The 19,762-nt window shown below is 38.6% G+C and overlaps 1 protein-coding gene and 2 long non-coding RNA genes across 24 annotated transcripts in view; 2 read left to right on the forward strand and 1 right to left on the reverse strand.

The window, feature by feature from the left end:
• LOC128021971 (E3 ubiquitin-protein ligase TRIM39) overlaps positions 1–19,762 on the reverse strand; it is a 362,874-nt gene that overhangs the window by 181,060 nt on the left and 162,052 nt on the right. The window lies entirely within an intron of this gene.
• LOC128021997 (uncharacterized) overlaps positions 1–19,762 on the forward strand; it is a 336,783-nt gene that overhangs the window by 156,099 nt on the left and 160,922 nt on the right. The gene's annotated exons all lie outside the window — the stretch shown is intronic.
• Positions 7,086–9,311, forward strand: LOC128021999 (uncharacterized). Its single transcript, XR_008185834.1, has 4 exons — positions 7,086–7,180; positions 7,299–7,383; positions 7,933–8,060; positions 8,178–9,311. It is a non-coding gene; the product is annotated as an uncharacterized LOC128021999 (long non-coding RNA).

Genomic DNA, 19,762 nt, shown 5'->3' on the forward strand with positions numbered 1-19,762 from the left:
ATATTGTGCAGCAGTGCTGGTCTGGCAGCCATCTTGTGCAGCGGTTTTGGGGCTTTAAAGTCCTCTGCCTCTCCCACAGTGAAAGGAGAACCACATAACAAGAGCGAAAAGTCCATTATATCCCTTAAGCTGCAATTGAACGCCCCCCTCTAGGTAACCATGATTTTACTGGTTCATTGAGTCCAAAACGGAATAAATCCTTAAACAAGACTTCATCGTCTAGAGGAACTCGATATACCAATTCACAGAAATGTTGAACATAGTCCTCAATATATTGACCTCCTTGCTTTAGATTTAACAGCAGGTCAACTGGATCTGTGGTTAGGCTGGATTGGTGATATGTCGACATTGAAACAGGAACCGATACCTCAGTGACAAGGGGATACCGGGCTGCTGGACCATGGTATGGCGAAGTCTTCTGTAATGATGAGACAGAGACGTTCAGATCCATGTGCAGAACTTTAATGATGAGAATCGTCAGACAGGCAATGATCAGTAACGGCGTCAGGTATGTAGGGATAATCATAATCGATAACAGGAACAAGCAGATGTCGGAGGCAGGCAGCACAGAATCAGAGTCGGTATAAACAATTCAAAGATCAGGTACAGAAGGAAAACACAAGGAAAACGCTCGGAAATGTCAGACTGGCTAAACAAGACTTCGCAGTGAGTGAGAGTGATTGTGCTGCTTATATGTGTGTGTAAATGAGGTGCAGGTGTGGCAAGGAAATTGGCTGATGAATGAGGTGCAGGTGTGGCAGGGTGATTGTGATGCAGTGACTAAGGGTAATGTAGTTTGGGTGTGGTGCAACAGTATGAGAGGTGCTAGTGTCCAAGTGACATCTGGTGGTTGATGGGTGGAATGGTCCTGAGTGGAGTGCCCTCTACTGAAGCTCATGGGCACTCCATCTAATGATCGTGACATAGCCCCCTCCCCCACCCAAAGGGGCGGCTTCCAGACGCTCAAAACAATCTAAGAGGGCGGTGGAGCGGAGGCGGAACAGGGGGAGAGATGGAGGGCCAGGTCCATGAGGAAGTACAGTGGTCGGGGACCGGGGCAGAGCAGGCAGAACAGGAGCCCCTCCTGGGCCTGACATAGGAAACAGGGGCCCACCGTGGGTTTAACTCGGGAACAGGGCTTAACTTGGGAACAGGAGCGCGCCATGGGCCTAACTCGGGAACAAGGGTCCACCAAGGCAGAGCAGGTGGCGTGGGAGCCCACCAGAGTGGAGCAGGTGGAGCTGGAGCCCACCAGGGAGGAGTAGAGTACCACCACAGCTGAGAAGATGGGACAGAAGCCCACCAGGGCAGTGCAGAGGACCACCACAGCCGAGCAGACGGGACAGAAGCCCACCAGGGTGGTGCAGAGGACCACCACAGCCGAGCAGACGGGACAGAAGCCCACCAGGGCAGAGCAGAGAACCACCACAGTGGAGTCGATGGCACAGGAGAGTAAGTCTGCTCAGGTGGGACTGAAAGAGAGAACATTAACAGGTTAATAGCGGCCTCCGTGGCCGTGACAGGATAGGACGAGAGCTCTGAGATGTGACGAGGCTCTGGGAGTTCGGCTGAGATGTGACGAGGCTCTGGTAGATCTGTGGTGACTTGACTGGGTTCATGAAGATCAACTGTGACTTGACTTAGTTCACGGAGGTTAATGGTGACTTGACTTTGCTCATGAAGATCATTGGTGACTTGACTTGGTTCCTGAGGATCAACTGTGACTTGACTTTGCTCATGAAGATCATTGGTGACTTGACTTTGCTCATGAAGATCGTTGGTGACTTGACTTGGTTCCTGAGGATCAACTGTGACTTGACTTAGTTCACGGAGGTTAATGGTGACTTGACTTTGGACTGCCTGTAGAGACGTGGGACGCCTCGGCTTCGGGCACTGCCTTCTGGAACAGCCTCGGGCACCACCTCTGTAACGGCCTCGGGAGCGGCCTCGGGCACCGCCTCGGGAATGATCTCTGGGTTTTGAGGAACGGTAGACGCCCGTCTCCTCCTCCTCCGCCCTCTATGGTGGCGAGTCGGTGGCACCTTGTCTGGAGGCTCAGGCGTTGAGTCGGCCATCTTGTGCTGTGGCGCTGGGCTGGCGGTCATCTTGTGCTGTGGCTCTATGCTGGTGGCCATCTTGTGCTGTGGCGCTGGGCTGGCGGCCATCTTGTGCAGTGGCGCTGGGCTGGCGGCCATCTTGTGCAGCGGTTTTGGGGCTTTAAAGTCCTCTGCCTCTCCCACAGTGAAAGGAGAACCACATAACAAGAGCGAAAAGTCCATTATATCCCTTAAGCTGCAATTGAACTCCCCTCTAGGTAACCATGATTTTACTGGTTCATTGAGTCCAAAACGGAATAAATCCTTAAACAAGACTTCATCGTCTAGAGGAACTCGATATACCAATTCACAGAACTGTTGAACATAGTCCTCAATAGATCGATCTCCTTGCTTTAATTTAACAGCAGGTCAACTGGATCTGTGGTTAGGCTGGATTGGTGATATGCCGACATTGAAACAGGAACCGATACCTCAGTGACAATGGGATACCGGGCTGCTGGATCCTGGTATGGCGAAGTCTTCTGTAATGATGAGACAGAGACGTTCAGATCCATGTGCAGAACTTTAATGATGAGAATGGTCAGACAGGCAATGATCAGTAACGGCGTCAGGTATGTAGGGATAATCAGAATCGATAACAGGAACAAGCAGATGTCAGGGGCAGGCAGCAGAGAATCAGTCGGTATAAACAATCCAAAGATCAGGTACAGAAGGAAAACACAAGGAAAACGCTCGGAAATGTCAGACTGGCTAAACAAGACTTCGCAGTGAGTGTCGCTGTCGGACAGTGTTTTCTCTACTTCCTGTTGGCCTTCTGTAGCTAATCATAGCTCTGTGTAGCTGTTTTCATTTTATATTTTTATAGTTATAAAATATTACTATAGTTTTATATTATCTCTATAGTCTTTCTTACTATCACTGTCTGTTTGTTTGTTTGTTTTTTTTAAGTTGTAAAATATAACTTAATTCACACCATATTTCTGATATTATCGATCAATCTTATCAGATTAATTTTGATCATTCACTCTTCCGTGACTGCAGTACACCTGCAAAGCGTTAGCACTCGTTAGCTTGTCATTAGCGTTTTCTTTTCTCCTCTCCTCTCTCACGCTGCAATTTTTCACAAGTTCATCAAACAACCGCAGTAATAATATTTCATCAAGCACGGTGAGTAATGGCTTCGCCTACTATCGTTATTTGCACCTCTTGCCATATGTACAGTTTATCTATCTCTGTCGCTGATGAGGGATTCACATGTGATAAATGCAGGGAAATAGTTAGGCTGACAGAGAAGATTTCAGAATTAGAGACACGCATCCAAACTTTAATTGAGGACAGTAAGAATGTAAGGGCTCTAGATACGGCTTTGGATGCGTCTAGCTCAGGGACTCCTGTACATTGTCCGGTTCCGGCAACAGAGCCCCTGCAGCAGGGCAACTGGGTGACGGTGAGGCAGCGTAGTCGTGGTTCAAACAACCTGGTCTCACAGAATTCCGTGAAATGTCCACGGGTCCTTAACTCAAAATCCGTGAAGCCATCACGGAATTGCCCCAAATTCCGTGACCCGGCCACGGATATTTCTCCAACGCAAGTCAATGACACTGACCTCCCGTGATCCACACACGGATACCCGTTTCAATGACGGAGTACAGAACTCGCTGAACGGACGTGCTTTCTCATTTGGAAACGCAACATTTGAAGTATTTGTTTCTTTTCCAATATCAAATGCCATAATGACATTAACCAGACAGCTGTTGTAGTTATTGCATTGTCCTGTCATCATAAAAATTACGTTTGTTTCAGTTACAAAAGTCCCGTGATGGCACGGACCTCCACAACCTGACCTCACTCACTTGTTTAGGAACGTACAAGCTTTTCGTCGACTCTGTTGCAATGGCATGTAATTAACTTGGCATTTTTTCTCGTCCTGTCATCATAAAATCCAGTTTGATGGCGTTTTACACACATTTTGGCTATAGTCAGAACTAAAATCTGTGATAGGAGCACGGAGTGAGTCTGTGCTTAGATCACGGATAACTCTAACGCAAGTCAATGACACTCATCTTCCGTGGTCCGTACACGGATCGTTTCAGTGATGGAGTACAGACCTCACTCAATGGACGTGCTATCTCATCTGGAAACGCAACATTTGAAGTATTTATTTTTTTAAACACCAAATACCATGACCAACCTGACTGTTATTGTAAGTATTGCATTGTCCTGCCATCACACAGATTCACTTTGATTCTGTTAGCCTAACTAAAATCTGTGATACGAGCACGGAGTGAGTCTGTGCTGAGATCACGGATAACTCTAACGCAAGTCAATGACACTCTTCTACCGTGGTCCACACACGGAAACCCAGTCTCACGGCAGTTCGTGATTTTGTCACTTAATTTAATCTATTTATTCGTGGCAGGCACACGTTTATTTCCTTATTTTCATGATTGCAGCACGTTTTTTTAAACTAATGCATTTCAACTGGAGGCATCTTTCGTGCATCAGCACAATATTTTCTGATTAATTATTATTATATAATTTTTCACAGGACAACAGAAGAAACTCACTGAAACTTGAAAAAAAAAATCGGAGCTTAACTTACTGTACAAAACTGAGCAACATACTGTATTGCTGGTGACAAAAACATATTAAAACTGTTTTAGCTGTAAAATGCGCAATGGTTCTTTTTTTTACTTTTTCATTGATTTTTATTTTTTTCATAGGCCTAGATTTATTTTATTTTTTTATTACAGAATTCAATATCAAGTCCTTGACACATAACTGTAACACATTTTTACATTAAGAAACAATTTAGTTTAAATAAAAAGAACAAAAATAAATAAAAATAAATAAATAAATAAATTATTTATTAGCGATAGGCCTACAGATTTATTACAAGTTTTTATTAAGGCTATTGTAAAGGCTTCTTAAAAATGCTGTCGCTGATTAGCCTCTGATCGCTGTCAGATTCTGTGATATGAATGTCCGCTAATGGGTTTAGAATGAGCCCCGCTCGGCCCCTGTTCTGGCTTACTGTAATATTTCACCTGTAATAAGACCGAAATAATATAATTAAAATAAAGAAATGAATGAATACATGATAACATCTAAATAAATGTTGATAGATTTAGCGTTATAGTTAAAATATTAATAAACAGCAAATCAACACAGCTTCGAAATAATAACCGAGAAAGACCTAAATAATAATAATACATAATTAATAAACAGCGCCGCCCCTCCCTCCACGCGCATCACGCGCTGTGCGTCAACCCCAAAGCGTCAAAAACTGACGCGTGGTCAAGCGCCTCTAGCGTCACTGACATGAGATGTTTATCGCTTTGAAATCACGTTCAAGAAGTCTCATTCAGCACACATCGCGATACTTTCCATCAGTTTGCAAGAGCCGCAGGATGGGTGAGTTATACAGTCTATGGTGAGTAGTAGTAAATATGCTCTTTTAATGCCTGTCATAAAATATATTGTCTTCTTTATTAATCAGATGAGCGCCTTATGTTTACTCTCTGTATTACATCGGTCATCCGAGGCTGTCTTTGAGTTTCATTGTGTTTAACTAAATGAACACAGCTGCTAACTGGTTAAACTCTATCGGTCACGTGACGTGACGTGCCACATACCTGGGATCCGTTTTATATTCATTTCAGGTTCAAAGATGTAAGTTGTATTTGTAGTAAAATCATGGTAACCATGACACCTACAAAAGTAGGTAAAACCCAGTAAACAAGACATTTACCATGTTTTTTTTTTTTTTACCACAGTAACTGTAGTTTTACTGTAGTATAGTAATAGCACATTAATCACCAAATTAACTATAGTTGTACCACTGTAATGGTAGTGTTTTAATGTGCTTGTATATATGACATTTCACAGTAATCACATTTACTGTACCATGCTTGTAATACCTTTTTAATGTAAAAAAAAAAAAAAACATTTTTCCCATATTGCAGTTCAATTCATATTGGTTTATATCTTAAATATTTTGCTCACAGATCACTATTAACATTCTGTATATAATTCTGTTTTATTTTCTTTCCCCTTGTATTAATTTTTTAGCTGAAAAGACGTAAAGTAAGCAGTCACCCCAGTGGTGTTTGTGGAGAGGTATTCCTTCAGAAATGGAGAAGACAGAAAGCTGCAGAGGCAGGTTGGTCTGTGATAGTTTGTCCCTTTTATCAAACATTCCTGTTGTTATCATTTGCACAGCATTTTGTTGTTTCTTAAACTGTTGTACGGTCCAAATACCCACACTTGCCATCTTTGCACATTTCCTTTATTTGGCCCAAGTGAACATGAAGATCACAATGTGTGTCAATCTTAACATGACAAAGTTCGTTTCAACTTTGTATTTTAAAAGAAACTTCTAAATGTCTTTTCAATAGTCCCTATTAAAGATGACAATTTATTTTGTGGTGCTTCTAATTAAGTGATAAAAAGAAGTTACAAATGATGTACAAAATAAATATACTTTTCTGTGCACCAAGAAAACATGCAACACTTTGTTTTACTACTAAATTAGTCTCAATTTCTAATTATTATAATTAATATTTCACAAACATTGGAAAGTTGCGTGACCTCCTGTGAGATCTCTGCAAAAAGTCTCACATTAATTCCAAAACATGATGCATGATGGGATACACTAAGCGTTGTATAGCGCTCCGGAGCAGTATTGGAGAGGTTTAGTGTGAGTTAAGGACACCGTGCTTTGGCATTATTAAGACCGGGGACAGTCTCATAGTCACATACACACACTCTCAAGTGAATAAGACCTCAAGTGTGGGTATCTGGAAAGGGGAAAAGTCTTTAAAATGATCCCTAAATACAGTCCCACATCAAAGTCTTAATAATTCACTAATGCTTTCATGGTCTAAAAAATAATGTATGTAAGTAATGTATAAGTTAAAGTATACAGTAATGTATAAGTTGCATGTAATGAAATAATATTTCCTTTCTTTCTGTCTTACAGGATTGTTTGCAGATAATGCTGTTCTTCTTTTTCAGTTTAGAGTATGCAAGTTTTTGGGGAGCCAACCCTTACAAACCTTCCTAAAAACTTAAAGAGCTATTACTGAGTCTCAGCGACTCTTGCCACGATCAGCTCTTCCCAGGTACATTTGTTTACTCATCAAATGCTCTGGTCTGAATCTTACTTTGAATTAACTTAATTATATGTTTAATGAGCAATATTGCTCATTGCACACAGAGTAAGATTATCTTGTTTCACAGAAGAGAAGGAAGACCAAGGAAATGATTTGCTCAGGATGAGAAATGAAGATGGTCATCTTGTGCTCAAGCAAACAGAAGTCCTCTGGTATGTGTGTGTTGAAGCAATGCTGTGTTACAGGACTTTATGATGATCTCTCACAGGACTGGTCATGTCAGCCGTAATTATTCTTTCCAATGTTTTTATATTTATTTTATTTTATTTGATACAGCTATAATAATTATAGCATGTTAGCAAAGTTTGACTGGAACATTTTTAATCTAAAGTTTTAAAAAAACACCACCTGTTATTCTTAAAAGCATACAAGTGTCATAAAAGTGGTTTAACACCAATTGACATTATCTCACTGTTTTGTGAATGTTGTGTTATAAATTGTGAATTGATAGTTGATTGGTTTGAGCAAAGCCTTACACTGCACAGACTAAAACACATTTGTGAGAGAAGTCATTAGCTCTGGAGAAAGACTCTAGAGGAAGAAAACACATTTACTGCAACAATAGATGAATTCTAGAGTCTCTGAAAACTACACATGCTAATGGAGTCTCATGAGCAAGTCCTTTGCCTCTGTAACTTTTTCTAAATTCTTGCATAATGAAATTGTTTATTGCAGTATTTTGACAATTTTACTTTGTACAGATGATCTCATCAGCCAAATGAGGGGTTTTGACCAAGTGATGCTCTTGAAAGGACTGAAAGAAGAGGATGTGGTAAATTGTCTTCAGAGAAAAAGCTTCTCAAAAGATCTTAAAACAGCTTGAAGAATGGTAAGTGTACAGTACTACAAGGGTCATAGTTACTCACCCTGCTAAAATCACACAGAACATAAGATGAGCTCTATGTCCATTAAACAACTTCTGGATTGTTTGTTTCACTTTGACCAGGTCTGGGATCTTAGGACTGGGAGATCTCACTGGCACCCAGTTAACCTCCATAGAGAACATTTATCAGAAGCGCTGTCTGGGTAGGGCAAGAAACATCATCAAGGATGCCTCTCACCCTAACCATGGACCTTTCACCCTCCTTCCATCCGGCAGGCGTTACAGAAGCCTACGCTCTCGCACTAGTAGACTCAGGAAGAGCTTCTTTCCTGAGGCTGTGACACTCCTGAACGCCACACCACCAATCTAACCTGCACCTGCTCTTTTACTGCACTGGTCACAGTACTTTACATACATGTATTGCACTACTCATATTTTGCACAGACTGCACATGGTTAAATCCATTACACTATAAACTGTCTAAAGCTGTTACTGTACAAGCACAGTAAACTATTTCTACAATAAATATAATTGCACTACTATTATTTTGCATATAATAAATTGTTAAACTATACTTTTGCACACTCATTCAACTGTATTTATTACCACTGTTCTCAAGTTCCTGCTATTCATAATGTATATATAATCCTTCATTGCTCTGTTCATAATGTACATACAATCCCTACATTACATTCATATTTATATTCTGTATATACTCTGATCAATATTGTATATAGCAACTCCACTGTAAATTCTGTATATCATAGCTTCACTTACTCTGCACTTAAGTATATAAAACACTATATTCTTGCACTTCTGGCTAGATGCTAACTGCATTTCATTAGCTCTGTACTTGTACTCTGCATAATGACAATAAAGTTGAATCTAATCTAATCTAATCTAATCTAATCTTCTGGCTGAGAACAAGCTACACCACATCAGTGCTGGATATCAACCAAAAGCTGTTTCCAGACACGAGAGAAGATCACGATGAAACCAGTTTAGATGTGTTGATAAGGAATCATTATTTTCTGAAACAGTATCAAATGTCTTATATGTATCACATGATCTGTATCACAGTTGACTGGATGGGACTGTGACTTTTAAGGACATTTCATCACTCATCTGTGTGAACTGATTAATATATGAGGTTAATGTATTTTTGATTATGAATAATTATTTTCCTTGAATCTTATTTGTCTTGATGCTACTTTATCATCTTTATAGTCTATGCTTCAATAAAATGAATATGACGAATATTGTGTTCTGAAGATTCTTGTTAAATACATCATTTTACTATGTAGGCTCATATGTGTTTATTTTAGACTTGGAAAAACTACATAATCATTATTGGGATTATTTTTTACTTAAGACATAAAAATATTTGATCAGATTAATAACATCTGGGACATCAGTACACCAGAAAGTTATTATTGTTTATATTTAGTAACAAATGCCAATTGTTTTGTGAAAGAAAGGGAGTTACGAGATTAATTATTTTGCATTACAAGGTGGTGCCATGGGCTTTATAGTTACAAACACTTGAGGGATAACTGAGAATGTAGCAGGAATGATCAACGTGGATCTTGTACTCCATTAAAACCAAGAGCACACACATTACTGATGTCCAGCACATGAGGAGCAAGAGACAGGGGTGAGAGGACATTTTTACACTGATTTTTGCTAATTAGTTATTAGTAATATATATATATATATATATATATATATATATATATATATATATATATATATATATGAATGAATTTGTCCTTGTGTAATAGTGAAGTATCACAATGTGTATACATTGTCCTTGATTACTGCTTAACAGTGGGGAATAGATAATGGCATGTTGTTGCAGGTTCATCCATTATATTTATTGATGTTTACTTCAAAAATCAAATAAATAATCTATTATTTTTATTATCAAAACATTTCTTTATAATTTTTCCATGTTTCATCAGATGGCCTCACAATGTCCTGTCAAAAGGTATAATAGCAATGATGTAAGAATTAGAAAACAGAGGACTGTGAAAACTGTCAGATATAAATGTGACTCAGCTCAGTTTGTTCTCCATGATGAGGAAAATACATATATGTAGGTTTTACTGCCCTTCTACCCCCAGGGGCCCAGTAGCACCCCCCGGAAGAGCCAAAAACTGTACATTTCAAATGGCTGTAAATCAGAGTCCAATTAACATATCAAAGCGAAAATCAGCATGATTACTACTTATGCTATGCTGATAAAATAATGTTGGGCACAGTTTTCAGAAATAAATGGAAAGGTGGCATAAAGGCATTTTACATATTGCATACTCTAAAATACTAAATTTCACCATGCCTCTCAAATATATCATAGTGGTTTACACAGTGAACATATTTATATGTCTAGTTTACCATTCAATATATTATTTATTTAATTTCGTTAATAAAACTTTTTAAACTACATTACCCATAAGCCTCCATCGTTCTATCTATGGAAAGGGAATACTAGGCGCTGTTTTTTTGTAGTTCATTGAAGTTATTCTTAGGGTTAGTGTTAGGATCTCGGTAAAAAGGTGATTTTTCTCAACATAGAAACACCCAATGTTGACTTAATATATTTACTAATGTGATAATAGCAGCAAAACATACTTTTGTAAAATGATCCGCTGTTTAATTTGGGTTAAAAGATAATCCAACCACATACAGTCCTGCGATGACAAGGGACATTCACAGCCAATGACATCAAAGCTGAGCAGCGTCATCACACTTCCTTAACCATTTATTGTCATTCATGAACGCTGTTTTCCGTTTTTCGGCTAAAGGTATAGATTGGTTAACAATAAATTAAATTTGCCACCTATTAGATAGTGTTTTATTAACGTCTACACTTTCTTCCAACAATAATGCAAATACAGAAATTATTGTTATTCAGCTTGACAACAATTTGGCAATAGCGATGTGTACATGTGTGTGTACAACACGTGATGTGAACTACACAGTCACAGTTGTATCTTATCTAACCAATAGATTCATTTCATTCAATTTAAAAGATAAATTTTTTCCTGACCAAAGACAAGAGCATTTACTAATAAAAAGTAAAGAGTGAAATTATTAAGTTATTAAATTATTTAAATTTGTTTCTGTGATTTGCCTTGCTTTACCAATTAATCTCTAGGAATAAAAACTGAAATAAAGCATAATGAACATACATAATTTTGTAAGAGTTTTCCAGTATTTATTGATATGTCAAACTCATTTAAAGACAAAGTGCGCATATTACTGCTCTGTCACCAAGCTCGTTTTTGAAGAATAAAACTATGAAGAAAAAAAAGGCAGTTATGTTGTAAACGTTAACAATTTTCAGTGTGCAAATTATTTTATTAAAAAACAAAACATTATAAATATGGCATATATCTTTCAGAGAACACCGTAAAAATATACATTTTCTTAAAAGATTCTATTGACCAAAAAGTGATACAACACAATGTAAATGTTTCAAACTCACAAAAAAACATCATGAAGACATGCATGTCAAGTGTGCAATATCATCTATAAAACTCAATCAGCAGAGCATCACGTAAACACTGATTGTCCGAACACTGGAAGAAAGATAAAGTGTTCAGGAAAACAAACACCTGCTACATAAAAATGCAGAAATATAACTTTAACAATAACATCATTCACTTCATGACTGGAACTAGGGGATTGCTGTGCATGAATATGTCCTTTACTAAAACTCCTGATGAGAACTGAAGCTTTTTTATGATAAAAGCACCAGAAGTAAAGTTTACTGTATAAAGCTTGACAAAGAGAACACAATGCTTTATCAATATGATAAATGCTATTTTTTAACTATTGTTGTCATCACTGGTTCTGTATACAGTACAGTATATGGGTTGCTGGAAGGTCACAATGTATTCATTATAAGGTTAATTAAAACAAAGTTACATCTTCTGCAGAAATCAAACCACTGCAAAGTCTTGCATCACTGATCCAGGAACCATTTCTCTGTGTGTGTGTGTGGGGGGGGGAATCCTTGTGCATGACGGAGAACTACAGTGTTATCTGGAAACAATCCTGTAAGACAGAAAGGATAGAAATATTATGTAATTAAATGCAACATTACTGTGTTTTTTTTTTAGACCATGAAAGCATAATCTGCAAAGATGCTGTATAATTAAATGTTAAATGCATCCATTATTAAAAGCAAGTCATTAATAGCAATATCTAGTCATGGAGATCACGTATAGTGGGAACATGAACTGATGGGGCTTATTTAAAGTAATTTAATGTGAAGCCAATGAACAATATAAACTTTCTGACTGTGTGGGGCAACTGATTTTCCAATATTGTGATAGTGTCAGATGAGATTGTCCAGGGGCTTGTACAATATCATACAAGTGTTAAATTGAATTAGTGAATTATTAAGACTTTGATGTGCGACTGTATTTAGGGATCATTTTAAAGACTTTTCCCCTTTCCAGATACCCACACTTGAGGTCTTATTCACTTGAGAGTGTGTGTATGTGACTATGAGACTGTCCCCGGTCTTAATAATGCCAAAGCATGGTGTCCTTAACACACACTAAACCTCTCCAATACTGCTCCGGAGCGCTATACAACGCTTAGTGTATCCCATCATGCATCATGTTTTGGAATTAATGTGAGACTTTTTGCAGAGATCTCACAGGAGGTCACGCAACTTTCCAATGTTTGTGAAATATTAATTATAATAATTAGAAATTGAGACTAATTTAGTAGTAAAACAAAGTGTTGCATGTTTTCTTGGTGCACAGAAAAGTATATTTATTTTGTACATCATTTGTAACTTCTTTTTATCACTTAATAAGAAGCACCACAAAATAAATTGTCATCTTTAATAGGGACTATTGAAAAGACATTTAGAAGTTTCTTTTAAAATACAAAGTTGAAACGAACTTTGTCATGTTAAGATCGACACACATTGTGATCTTCATGCTCACTTGGGCCAAATAAAGGAAATGTGCAAAGATGGCAAGTGTGGGTATTTGGACCGTACAACAGTTTAAGAAACAACAAAATGCTGTGCAAATGATAACAACAGGAATGTTTGATAAAAGGGACAAACTATCACAGACCAACCTGCCTCTGCAGCTTTCTGTCTTCTCCATTTCTGAAGGAATACCTCTCCACAAACACCACTGGGGTGACTGCTTCCTTTACGTCTTTTCAGCTAAAAAATTAATACAAGGGGAAAGAAAATAAAACAGAATTATATACAGAATGTTAATAGTGATCTGTGAGCAAAATATTTAAGATATAAACCAATATGAATTGAACTGCAATATGGGAAAAATGTTTTTTTTTTTTTTTTTTTTTTTTACATTAAAAAGGTATTACAAGCATGGTACAGTAAATGTGATTACTGTGAAATGTCATATATACAAGCACATTAAAACACTACCATTACAGTGGTACAACTATAGTTAATTTGGTGATTAATGTGCTATTACTATACTACAGTAAAACTACAGTTACTGTGGTAAAAAAAAAAAAAAAAAACATGGTAAATGTCTTGTTTACTGGGTTTTACCTACTTTTGTAGGTGTCATGGTTAACATGATTTTACTACAAATACAACTTACATCTTTGAACCTGAAATTAATATAAAACGTATCCCAGGTATGTGGCACGTCACGTGACCGATAGAGTTTAACCAGTTAGCAGCTGTGTTCATTTAGTTAAACACAATGAAACTCAAAGACAGCCTCGGATGACCGATGTAATACAGAGAGTAAACATAAGGCGCTCATCTGATTAATAAAGAAGACAGAATACGTTTTATGACAGGCATTAAAAGAGCATATTTACTACTACTCACCATAGACTGTATAACTCACCCATCCTGCGGCTCTTGCAAACTGATGGAAAGTATCGCGATGTGTGCTGAATGAGACTTCTTGAACGTGATTTCAAAGCGATAAACATCTCATGTCAGTGACGCTATAGGCGCTTGACCACGCGTCAGTTTTTGACGCTTTGGGGTTGACGCACAGCGCGTGATGCGCGTGGAGGGAGGGGCGGCGCTGTTTATTAATTATGTATTATTATTATTTAGGTCTTTCTGTGTTGATTTGCTGTTTATTAATATTTTTAAAACTATAACGCTAAATCTATCAACATGTATTTAGATGTTATCATGTATTCATTCATTTCTTTATTTTAATTATATTATTTCGGTCTTATTACAGGTGAAATATTACAGTAAGCCAGAACAGGGGCCGAGCGGGGCTCATTCTAAACCCATTAGCGGACATTCATATCACAGAATCTGACAGCGATCAGAGGCTAATCAGCGACAGCATTTTTAAGAAGCCTTTACAATAGCCTTAATAAAAACGTTTAACTTTAGAGTCTAAAGTAAAAAAATAAAAAATAAATTAAAAAATAAATAAATCTGTAGGCCTATCGCTAATAAATTATTTATTTATTCATTTTTTTAAATATATTTTTTTGTTCTTTTTATTTAAACTAAATTGTTTCTTAATGTGAAAATGTGTTACAGTTATGTGTCAATGACTTGATATTGAATTCTGTAATAAATAATCTAGGCCTATGAAAAAAAATAAAAATCAATGAAAAAGTAAAAAAAGAACCATTGCGCATTTTACAGCTAAAACAGTTTTAATATGTTTTTGTCACCAGCAATACAGTATGTTGCTCAGTTTTGTACAGTAAGTTAAGCTCCGATTTTTTTTTTCAAGTTTCAGTGAGTTTCTTCTGTTGTCCTGTGAAAAATTATATAATAATAATTAATCAGAAAATATTGTGCTGATGCACGAAAGATGCCTCCAGTTGAAATGCATTAGTTTAAAAAAACGTGCTGCAATCATGAAAATAAGGAAATAAACGTGTGCCTGCCACGAATAAATAGATTAAATTAAGTGACAAAATCACGAACTGCCGTGAGACTGGGTTTCCGTGTGTGGACCACGGTAGAAGAGTGTCATTGACTTGCGTTAGAGTTATCCGTGATCTCAGCACAGACTCACTCCGTGCTCGTATCACAGATTTTAGTTAGGCTAACAGAATCAAAGTGAATCTGTGTGATGGCAGGACAATGCAATACTTACAATAACAGTCAGGTTGGTCATGGTATTTGGTGTTTAAAAAAATAAATACTTCAAATGTTGCGTTTCCAGATGAGATAGCACGTCCATTGAGTGAGGTCTGTACTCCATCACTGAAACGATCCGTGTACGGACCACGGAAGATGAGTGTCATTGACTTGCGTTAGAGTTATCCGTGATCTAAGCACAGACTCACTCCGTGCTCCTATCACAGATTTTAGTTCTGACTATAGCCAAAATGTGTGTAAAACGCCATCAAACTGGATTTTATGATGACAGGACGAGAAAAAATGCCAAGTTAATTACATGCCATTGCAACAGAGTCGACGAAAAGCTTGTACGTTCCTAAACAAGTGAGTGAGGTCAGGTTGTGGAGGTCCGTGCCATCACGGGACTTTTGTAACTGAAACAAACGTAATTTTTATGATGACAGGACAATGCAATAACTACAACAGCTGTCTGGTTAATGTCATTATGGCATTTGATATTGGAAAAGAAACAAATACTTCAAATGTTGCGTTTCCAAATGAGAAAGCACGTCCGTTCAGCGAGTTCTGTACTCCGTCATTGAAACGGGTATCCGTGTGTGGATCACGGGAGGTCAGTGTCATTGACTTGCGTTGGAGAAATATCCGTGGCCGGGTCACGGAATTTGGGGCAATTCCGTGATGGCTTCACGGATTTTGAGTTAAGGACCCGTGGACATTTCACGGAATTCTGTGAGACCAGGTTGGGTTCAAAACACCGCTCTTCTGTTCCGATCAAAACATTAAACAGGTTCTCCCCACTCAGTGATGCACCCACTGAGAAACCTGATGAAAGTGCTCTAGTTATTGGTGATTCTATTGTACGGAACGTGAATATAGAGACACCAGCCACCATAGTCAAATGTTTACCGGGAGCCAGAGCGCCTGACATCTTGGCAAATTTAAAAGTGCTGGCTAATGCTAAACGTAAATACAGTAAGATTGTTATTCATGCCGGCGCTAATGATGTTCGATTTCGCCAGTCGGAGATCACTAAAAATAACTTTAAAGAGGTGTGTGGACTTGCAAGCACGATGTCAGACACTGTAATATGCTCTGGTCCCCTCCCTGCTTACCGTGGTGACGAGATGCATAGCAGATTGTCATCACTCAATGGCTGGATGTCTAAGTGGTGCCCACAGAATAACATAGGTTTCATAGACAACTGGACGAGCTTTTGGGGCAGACCTGATCTGTTTAAAAGAGATGGTCTTCATCCCTCCTGGGGTGGCGCCACTCTTCTGTCTAGAAATATGGCAAATAGTCTTAGTGTTTATACTTGACTAACTGGGGCCCAGGTCAGGAAGCAGACAGACTGGCTAAACCGACCGTCTGCTAGCTGCCTCCCGTCACAGAGGTCAGTTAATTCTCAGCACATAGAGACTCTTTCACCTAGATATCACACTATAGAGACTGTGTCTGTTCCCCGAACTAGAAAATACAAAAAACGTCCAAACCAAGTTAAGGTTAACAATTTAATTGAGGTTCAACAAATAAAAAACAAATGCAATATGGATAAACAAATGATAAAGATTGGCTTATTGAATATCGGATCCATTTCTATGAAAACACTTTTTGAAAATAATATGATAACTGATCATAATATAGATGTGCTCTGTTTGACAGAAACTTGGCTAAAACCTGATGATTACATTATTTTAAATGAGTCCACCCCCCAAGATTACTGTTATAAACATGAGCCGCATTTAAAAGGCAAAGGGGGAGGAGTTGCTTCAATTTATAACAACGTTTTCAGGATTTCTCAGAGGGCAGGCTTCAAGTATAACTCGTTTGAAGTAATGATGCTTCATATAACATTATCCAGAGAAACCAATGTTAATGATAAATCCCCTGTTATGTTTGTACTGGCTACTGTATACAGGCCACCAGGGCACCATACAGACTTTATTAAAGAGTTTGGTGATTTTACATCCGAGTTAGTTCTGGCTGCAGATAAAGTTTTAATAGTTGGTGATTTTAATATCCATGTCGATAATGAAAAAGATGCATTGGGATCAGCATTTATAGACATTCTGAACTCAATTGGTGTTAGACAACATGTTTCAGGACCTACTCATTGTCGAAATCATACTCTAGTTTTAATACTGTCACATGGAATTGATTAGATTAGATTAGATTAGATTCAACTTTATTGTCATTATGCAGAGTACAAGTACAGAGCTAATGAAATGCAGTTAGCATCTAACCAGAAGTGCAAGAATATAGTGTTTTATATACATAAAAGTGCAGAGTAAGTAAAGCTTATGATATACAGAATGTACAGTGGAGTTGCTATATACAATATTGATCAGAGTATATACAGAATATAAATATTAATGTAATGTAGGGATTGTATGTACATTATGAACAGAGCAAAGAATGATTATATATACATTATGAATAGCAGGAACTTGAGAACAGTAATAATAAATACAGTTGAATGAGTGTGCAAAAGTATTGTTTAACAATTATATGCAAAATAACAGTAGTGCAATTATATTTTTTGTAGAATAGTTTACTGTGCTTGTACAGTAACAGCTTTAGACAGTTTATAGTGTAATGGATTTAACCATGTGCAGTCTGTGCAAAATATGAGTAGTGCAATACATGTATGTAAAGTACTGTGACCAGTGCAGTAAAAGAGCAGGTGCAGGTTAGATTGGTGGTGTGGCGTTCAGGAGTGTCACAGCCTCAGGAAAGAAGCTCTTCCTGAGCCTACTTGTTCGAGAGCGTAGGCTTCTGTAACGCCTGCCGGATGGAAGGAGGGTGAAAAGTCCATGGTTTGGGTGAGAGACATCCTTGATGATGTTTCTTGCCTTGCCCAGACAGCGCTTCTGATAAATCTTCTCGATGGATGTTAACTGGGTGCCGGTGATCCGTTGAGCAGTTTTCACCACCCGCTGGAGTGCTTTGCGGTCAGATGGGGAGCAATTGCTGTACCACACTGAGATGCAGTTTGTGAGTATGCTCTCAATGGTACAGCGGTAGAATTCAGAAAGGATCCTAGGACTGAGGTGAACTTTTTTAAGGCTCCGTAAGAAGTAAAGGCGCTGCTGAGCCTTTTTGACCAGGGTGGAGGTGTTTAGGGACCAGGTGAGATCATCTGAGATGTGGATGCCAAGGAACTTGAAACTCGACACACGCTCCACTACAGCTCCGTTGATGTAGATGGGTGTGTGTGCATGATTCCTAGTCCGCCTGAAGTCCACAATGATCTCCTTTGTCTTCTGGGTGTTTAGTTCCAGGTTGTTGGTGGCACACCTCATCCCTGTAGGCTGACTCGTCGTCATCCTTGATCAGACCTACCACCGTGGTGTCATCTGCGAATTTGATTATGGTGTTGGAGCCATAAACAGGAACACAGTCATTGGTGAATAGGGAGTACAGGAGAGGGCTAAGTACGCAGCCTTGTGGCACTCCAGTGTTCAGGGTTATGATGGAGGAGGAGAGGTTATCTAACTTAACAGACTGAGGTCTGTTAGTCAGAAAATCTAGAATCCAGTTGCAGATGGGTGTGCTGATTCCAAGATGGCTGAGCTTGGAGATCAGCTTGGAGGTGATTACTGTATTAAATGCAGAACTGAAATCTATGAACAGCATTCTCACGTGTGTGTTCTGACTGTCCAGGTGGGTGAGGGCAGAGTGAATTGCCGTTGAGATGGCGTCCTCTGTTGACCTATTGTTGCGATTAGGGCTGCACGTTCTCAAGTTTTTCATTAACCGTTAACCGAGGCCCTTAGCGGTTAATACTCGGTTAACCATAGTGTGCCATAGTAACCATAACCATAGTAATTTCCGGACATTGGCCGAAAAAAAAAAAGGAATGTCCGACAAAATTTAATCTCTCCGGTCAAATTGTCCTATTAAAACTGCCTAATAATGCCGCCCATTAACACAATCTGAATTTGAGAATAAGCCTAAAATGTATAAGGCAAAAGGTAACAAGCAGACTCCGCTGCCGCCTCGCTAAGGCTATGACTATGACTATGTTTGACACGTACAATATTTGAAAATCGATAATTATTTATTTATTTATTTAAATTACATTTATATCTGAATTTATGTCAACCTATAGACTTTCAAATATCAAAATGTCATGAATTAATATGTATTTTTGTACAAAATGACATATAAACATATTTTCCTATTATACTTTGCCTGAAAACGCTTCCAACAAGGCGTCGGTTCTATTTCTAGCATGCACGCGTCGAGCCGCGCCTGAGCCGCGCGTCTCACGCAGGCAGTCGGCAAGCTCTAACCTGTTAACATGGGAACCGAATTAAAAACAGACACGCCACGCAGCTGAGATGCTTTCGCCACACATCCAGTGTGTCCTGACCGGCCTAATGATGCCCGGGTGTTGGCTGTTGAGATTACAACAACGAGGTTGTACTTGAAGTATATCTAAGCACTGTATTGCAATACTTGCATTTTGCCCCGTCACTCGTATTAGCCCGCTTCATATTAGAAAAATGACTTCTTCTTGTGGACATTACAAATGTCTGGGAGCGCTCTGGCGGTCTCTGGTGGTGCAAAAATGTATTACAACTAAATTCAATTCACGCCATTGACGTCACTTAACCGAGCAAAA

The sequence above is a fragment of the Carassius gibelio genome, chromosome A11, assembly GCF_023724105.1.
Source record: "Carassius gibelio isolate Cgi1373 ecotype wild population from Czech Republic chromosome A11, carGib1.2-hapl.c, whole genome shotgun sequence".
NCBI lineage: Eukaryota > Metazoa > Chordata > Actinopteri > Cypriniformes > Cyprinidae > Carassius > Carassius gibelio.